This window comes from Syngnathus floridae, chromosome 17 (assembly GCF_059516105.1).
Source record: "Syngnathus floridae isolate MCC-2025c chromosome 17, RoL_Sflo_1.0, whole genome shotgun sequence".
Taxonomy (NCBI): Eukaryota; Metazoa; Chordata; class Actinopteri; order Syngnathiformes; family Syngnathidae; genus Syngnathus; species Syngnathus floridae.
Genome location: NC_142429.1, coordinates 8,086,824 through 8,094,795, shown reverse-complemented (window position 1 = coordinate 8,094,795; position 7,972 = coordinate 8,086,824).

The window sequence follows — 7,972 nt, the reverse complement described above, 5'->3', positions numbered from 1 at the left end:
ACAATTTCACACACCCCACCCTGAGCCACTCACGAACACGCGCACAGTTCACCACAAACACCCCTCTGCCTCGCCGACAGTGCCCCCTGTTGTCAATTTTACAACACTTCATGTCTGTGTATATGGAGGGAGTAGTGTTACATATGTGAAATAAGAGTCTCCTACAAAGACCCCTTGACTCTTCATGACCCGGTTACCAGTTCAAGTTCAGTTCAGACGTTTCTAGTGTGGAAATCCTGCTTTTGTGAATGCTTCGCGGTGGCTCACCATAAAAGGATAAAAGAATTTGGGGATGAAAAATGATGTTATTGTCTGTGGAAACGTTTGTATAAAAAAATGTATGAAAAAGTAGAAGCTGTATCAAATGATGACAAAAGGCAAAAGCTGTATATATATATATATATATATATATATATATATATATATATATATATATATATATATATATATATATATATATATATGATTTTTGCTGCAGCCTATCCACCAACTGTTGAACTAACCTAGGAAATTACGGATAAACAGAACAATAAAGAGAGAAAGGGTTAACCACAGTTCAAGGGTTCAATTTTTGTTCACTTACAAAGCTAATGTGTGTGTGTGTGTGTGGTGGGGAGGGTGCATGGCGTGCACGTGCGTGTGCATCTGCCTGCATGAGTGCATAAGTGTGTGTACACATTCAGCATTATAGCATAGGCCCTGGCAGAAATTGGTATGATGTGTGTGTCTGGATCGCTACCTTAATACTAGAAACCTCCCTAGTGCTTTCTTGGACCTAGTATTTTCATATAATGAGTTTTGTCCATGGTGTGCGTGTGTGTGTATGTGTGTGTGTGCATGCTTAAGTGTGTTATACGCCATTTGCTGGTCTTCCTTGCTTACAAATATGGTGTCACTCACCCCATTGAAGATGAAACACACACACAGACACACACATGCACACTCACGTAGGAATATGGTAATTTGAACTTTGTTTCACCCGAAAAATGTCGCATTTGATCCAAGTAAGAACACCTTTTCGCAAATTCTTCTCTCCTGTGTGTCTTCATTTCTTCGCCGGATTCTATTCTCTCTTCTTCTTTTCCAATTTTCCATCCTAGTACCCCTGATGAAATTGATGTATCAAATTTTCTGCACCGCTTTACATTGATGAGGGCTGGATTTGTTTACATCGATGCTGGCCTCACACCGACACATCGTTTTTATAAGTTATCAATCGATCGAATTGATGTAATTAATCAGATAATTTTCTTATTCAAAATTCCTCACACCCTTACACATCTCTTAACTTATATTATTTTAAAAAATGTTACAATTATTTTTCCTTTCCAATTTCGTGGACCACATACAATACTGCCACGGACCACTAGAGGGCCGCGGACCGCCGGTTGACGATTCCTGTTGGAAATTTAGTATTTAAATAACCAAAAATAGGCCAAATGGTTCTTGGAATGTGGGAGGACAGTAGAATACCTGGAGAGAATCCATTTAAGATATTTTAACACTAAAATTTGGTACTGTATGTAACTAACTTGCAAACAAAGCACAAGTGAACTCTGAACTCTTGACTGGGTCAATGTTTCTGTGTAGGATCAGGAAGGCAGCGAGACCACTTGAAGGCGTATAGTGTGAAACCTTTTAAAATATTAGGAAGAGAGATGTCTGTCTTTTGACCACTGAATGACCTCTTGCCTTCCAGTCCTTCTGAGTGACTCTGCTAATCTCCCCGGAGACGGTTTTAGGGGTCACAGTGGTTTCAGAAAATGGTTGTTTGTTGCTGCCGGAAAGGATACATGCGTCCTTTGTTTTCGTCAAGGTTAGTCAAGGGTAGGGTTGAAAGATTTTGGGAAATAATTTGCTACTTTTTGGTGCTGGCCAGACTTGCCAACTTTCCCAATCCACTGCTGATTTTCAAGTTGACGGAGACTTAGATTGGCAGATAGCCAAACCTTCCAGCTAGCACTCCAAACCACCCAGCTAGCAAACCTCAGACATGGCTCATCAATATTCTGAAGTAGATGTAATGCTTCCTCTATTATATGTTTTTTTTTAATAGACCATGGTGACCTGCAGATTTGCGGTGGTGGCCCAGTGGTGCAAAAAGATTTAGAATGAATAGAGCCATTAAATTAAAGATCGTGGTATCTGAAGGAACAACTTGAATACTGACTTGTATTTTTTTATATATTTTAATCCATCTTATTCCTATGCCCCATGAGCCTTTGCTACCAACTAGCGACAAGGTAACGACTTTCCGAACTTTGTTCCTTCAGATGTGAGGCAATGAGCAATCTCAAAAGCTCAGCGACATGCAAAATCCAGAAATAATGATCGATTAATGATCCCAGGGGTAGCAAAGAGAAAACAGAATAGGGCTGAGAATAGAACCCTGTGGTACACCAATGGCGGGATTTAAAACCAGACTGAAATTTATCAAGAACAGAATTGCTCTGAAGAAAATGCCTGTAGTTGAATAAAAACAACCAGAGCTAAGACAACGATTAATCTCGACAAGCAGACTTAACCCAACTAGCTAGCATAACGTCTAAGAGACAGTTCGTGCCACCTTAGTAAAAGACGACAGCAAAATGGTTTCTGGTAGAAAGCCAAAACGCAAAATTAGCTGCAAAACATGATGAGGCTAATGAAGCAACTGAATCCACAAGGAAAACACGCAGAAGATTTTTAAGACACGTGTCCCTCCATGGGTCCAATTTACATATGGTGGTCGGTGGAGGACTATGATGAACTGAAACCCTGTAGAATAATGTGGATTATTTGCGGAAGAAGAATCCATCTGTAATGGCTCACAATTATATTAAACGTGATGTCATCCCGATGAGACTACGAAAAGAGCTCGCGACAAAAACGGCACAATACAGTCTACACTGCGTCATGCGCATACAGAATATTATGCAGGCTCATCCGGTCGCAGTTATGGCTCATCAACAGGGAATCGGCACACTGAATCATGGTGGTCCCACTCATCCAATGAGTCTAATCTCCCCCCACAGTTCCTACCACTTCCAGTAGCTTAATGTTCACTGTGTTTTTCCATTTGCTAATTTGTCATTTGTTTTTTTGTGTTCAGCTATTCGTTCAGTCTTTTCCAATCTTAATTGAGCCAAGACGTGAAAAAAAATCTCACCATTTAGCAAAATGATTCACAAAAGTGGATCTACAGATTAATTATGTACCTTCTGTTATTCTAGTGGGAGAGCATTTGATTGTTTTGCTTCCTTTTTTTTTTTTTTTATTCGTGGTTGGTGTATATCAATTAAAAGTTACTGTGCTCTGCTGCTTTTCCCAAAAACATGACAATACAGTAAACATGAAATAAATAAAATGACCAAATAACGGACGTTTCAACAAAGAACACTGATTTTGCATGGTTAATAATCCGTATGTGAAGACATGGAAAAAGAAAATAATTAGAATGGATCGAATCACCCATGTTCACACAGTATGCTGTAAATAAACTCCAGTGTACAGATGGTGTGTGCTTGCATGTGTGCGACTGATTTACAGCTTCCGACATCACAGAATGAAGAGAAAATTGAAATCTTAAACTAGAAAAAAAAAATCGATTTACACTGACACATACACATGCAGAGAAACATTCACTCAGAGCAGCTGTTGCGCTAATTAGCTCTGCTATGCACAACACACTTATCACCGTTACTTGGTTCTGTCTACTAATTTAGTAATCAATCTAATTTTATGGATTCTGTATTGGTATTATATTTTACACAATATGAATTAATTTATTTATTATCATTTTTTTTGTCCTTTAGTTTTTGATTGACAGATTTCACCACCTTTTTATGTTGTTATAGAGTTCTTTATTTGTCATTTATGGTTTGTGTTGTTTTTTGTTTCAATTAAATTTGTGCTTGATTTTCATGCAGCATTATTTACAAGTACTACTACTACAAGTACTACAACTAGTAGTACTACTACTACAATTCAAAGAGAAACTAAGCAGACAAAAGAAAGATTTGGAAAGATTCAAAGTACATGGAGGGCAAACTGCAGAATCTACGTGAAGCCAATTAAATCATCTCCTGAGAAGACTAGAAAAAAAGATTGAAAATTGAGGTATGTCAGGTCCTAAGAAAAAAATCTTTTTAGCTCTGCTCAATCAAGAAAAGCTTCACAAAGTATTTTGCAAGACCTGAGGGAATTGCATAGGAGCTATGACTATATAAACCTGGAAATAAATCATCATCAAAGATCAAATGACCCAAATGAAGATATTGATCCAGATAGCTATTACTACTGTAACTTAATTAACCCATTAACTTGGGTTAATGAAGATATCCACCTCGACAGATACAAATCCGGTGGAGGAATAAAGCTCTTAATTGAAGAGCAAGTCGATGATGGTTGAATGTGTGTCAATAAAAATCACGATGGAACCTTTAAAAGCGAAGTAAAGGGTTTATTGATAAAACAATACCAGCATTACTGTAACATGTAAACTCGATGAAATGTTCAGAGTTATTTTGAAATTTATCATTATGTCTTTATTAGGTCTGTAATTATAAGCAGGTGCCTGAGCTCTTAATAGAAATCTACTTTGACGTAAGAGTCACGGGTTTGGAAGTATGTGATGGGCGGAAGGGAAACATAGAAGAGGAGATGATGAGAAGGAAGGAGGAGGACAAAGAGAGGGAGGAAGCACGGAGGCATTTGGATTTGACCGCGGATTGACCTCCTCCCTCTCACCTCTCCTTCACCTCCCTTTCTTCATCCTTCATCCTAGACAGAGGAGGCCTTAAATGCACGCACGAATGCGTGTACACACACACACACATACACACACACACACACACACACACACACAAGGATTCATTCTGATTGTGTCCTCTGCTATGCTCAACAGGAAGGTTGAAAAGAGGATGACTGAGTGACATGTCTACACATAGACCCATGGGCACATAATTAGTCACACACACACACACACACAATCTTAGTCGGGATTCAGCCACATGCCAGGTGTGTTTATTTGGTGCCGACGGAAATGAGTGTAGTCAGTGACACAAACACATTTGACACAAACGCCGATGCTTTCTTATTTGTTGCCGTGCCTCAAATGATGATCATTTGTTTTATTTTCTAAAATTGAATCACCCACTGAAACAAAAAAAAAATTCGGAGATAATGACCACATAATTTACTACAAGTTAAACAATCGACATATTTTTTAATAATAATTCACAAGCGTCTAAAGATTTTACAGTATGATTCCAGAAGTCATCATTGCACTTACTACATTGGCAGTTAAACTTAAAAATGGAAAAAACTATCGCAGGGAGAAAATTATTTTTGCTTATTGTCTTCTAATGGGATATTGTGATTTTAACTATGCCAGTGCGGTCCACTCGGGATGTTGGCACTGCAGGCGACACCGGGAAGGAAGCGCAGCACCCGCCTTCTGGGTTTCTCATTGTTCACATTTCTCACTGATCACAGTTGGACTGGCTCGGTCTTGAAAGGTCTTGATCAAAAAAATAATAATCCAGAGTCTGACCTTTTAGTTTTAAATTCTTATAAACATCCAGTTTACCAGATGGTTTACAATACAAGCAAATTACAATAAATTGCAGATGAAAGCGAGATTTCGACGCCAACATACTGGAGCTGGATTTCTTCTGAAGCCCTGGTTAGCTGTTGCAGAGGTGGTGGAGGACTAGTTAGCTGTAACCCAGGTGGTAAAGACCCGGTTAGCTGTATCCCTGATGGTAGATGCCCGGTTAGCTTTAGCCTAAGTGTCAGAGATCCAGTTAGCTGTAGCCCAGGTGATGGAGGACCAGTTAGCTAGTATAGCCTTATTTTTTGCGAATTTCATTTACTACCTTTTGGTGGATACCCTGGACCTTGATGTGGTAACCAAAATACTACAAATAGCCATAGTGTATCATTCTTATGTTCTTATTTCATGTATACTTTTTTTATTTTTCTCCCATATGTGGTGTCAGTACAGACTTGCAGTACGTTTCCTCGTTTGACGTCTGCAGACGAATAGACTGGTTATTAATCCATCCATCACAAAATTGTCAGTTAACTCATAGTCTTGGCCTACGATATACTGCAGTTAAGAGCACGGAAGGCAGGATGAGCAATGAGTACTCAGCGATTGTACACTCAGAGTATGATGTGCTGTGTCAGAGTGCCTCCAAGTGGCTGGACAAGAGGTTGTGGGAGAATGAAAGCATTGTGCCTCTTTTTTTTTTTGTTTTCAAAATAATTCCTTATGTTGTGATGTAAATTCATTCATAAAGTGTGATTTTTTTTCCAAAGAATATTACTGTATTCCAAATGCTCAAATATGATTGTTTAATTTGACAATTCATCTCCAGTTAATTTATTTTACTTACCATATGTTACATTTATACTTTTTATTTAATACAAAATGTCCGTCACCAAATAAATGTCCTCATAATAAACTTGTTGGCCGTTACAACCTGTGATGTGATATGTTCTGTTATATTATTTTTTTACATTCCTACATTTGTTTTACGGACTTGGAGAAGATGTTCGATCATGTTCCTCAAGGAGTTTCGTCAGGGTCTTGATAACCAATGTCAGAATTCGGTCCATGTTATTTTGCTGTCTACAAACCACAGAAGAGAAAATAAACCATAGAAATGTTCAGTTCTTGTGGAGTAACGTTGAAAATAAAGTTGGATTAAAGTACCGGTCACCAATACAGTCTTGGTCTCGGGAAAAACACTCTTAAGAAGTGGAGAATGCAATGGCAAAGAAACAGAAGATATTGCAATGTAAAAGAAAAGGCGGGGAAGAGGCTGTTTGCAAGAGACAATTTGATTCAATTTTCCGCTCAATAAAATGCAACCATCAGCTCTGCATGTACACATGCGCACAGACACACACACACACACGTACACACTGACAGGGAAAGAGAGGAAGTCTGTCTCTAGAGTGGGGTTTTAATTGAAGTAGGTTACGGTGGTCTCTTGATGAAATTGAAAAAATTAATCAGCTGTAAAATGATGCCTTTTCTTCCTTCTGGCCTTCCTGCTATCTCTCGCTTTCCCTTGGTCTATATCAGTCTCATATGAGATGTGCGTGTTTGTTTTTGTTTTTTTTCATGTTTTCAGAACTTGTGTAAGTGATCATATCAATGAAGAACAAAACAACAAAAGTGCTAATATTCACAGAACTCAAGTTATACTAAAAAAACACAATATCAAGGGTTAAATGCTTAATATAACAATTTAAATCTTATATTGTACTGTATTATAGTATTAAACTACACGAATACGTTTTATGATAAACTTTTCTTATGGTTTTTGTATATTTGAAAATATAATACCGATTTCACAGACCTAGAAGAATATATTGTCGTTACTGATTTTAAATTTAGGTTCATGAATGGATGCGTTTGTATTCTTACCAGTACCTGGGTATGTTGTTTATACTCCAGTAAGTTTCCCTAACCAAATGTGCTATTTTATGGTATGATGTTTATGTTCAAACTGTCTTTCAAGGAAACAGGAATATCCTTTAAACTGCCCCACCTCTCCCTGTGGTCACATCAAAATTCAGAGTTGAGTGGAAAGGTCATTTCCTTAACAATAATTCTCCTTCTACTCACAGAGCAATATTTTTCATTCTATAAGAAACTCCCGGTGGTATACCCATTTGGGGATATGAAGAGTTAATGATTTGTTTAAAAAAAGCTAGTATGCTTGACGAAGTACAATACATATGAAATTAATCATTTATGAGTAAAACGTAAATATTGTTTTTATCCGTCATTGTCTTTCTTCTCGCATACATCGAGACAAGCAAGGGCCGGATATAGAAAAACAGATAGGGCAGCATTCAGATGAAATCATATCAACACTAGCAAATGAGAACAGGAAGAAAAGCAGAAAGGAAACATAAAATGACAAGAGCGAGGGATTGGGAGAACGGCGAGAATGGAGATGAGCTCAACTGTGTC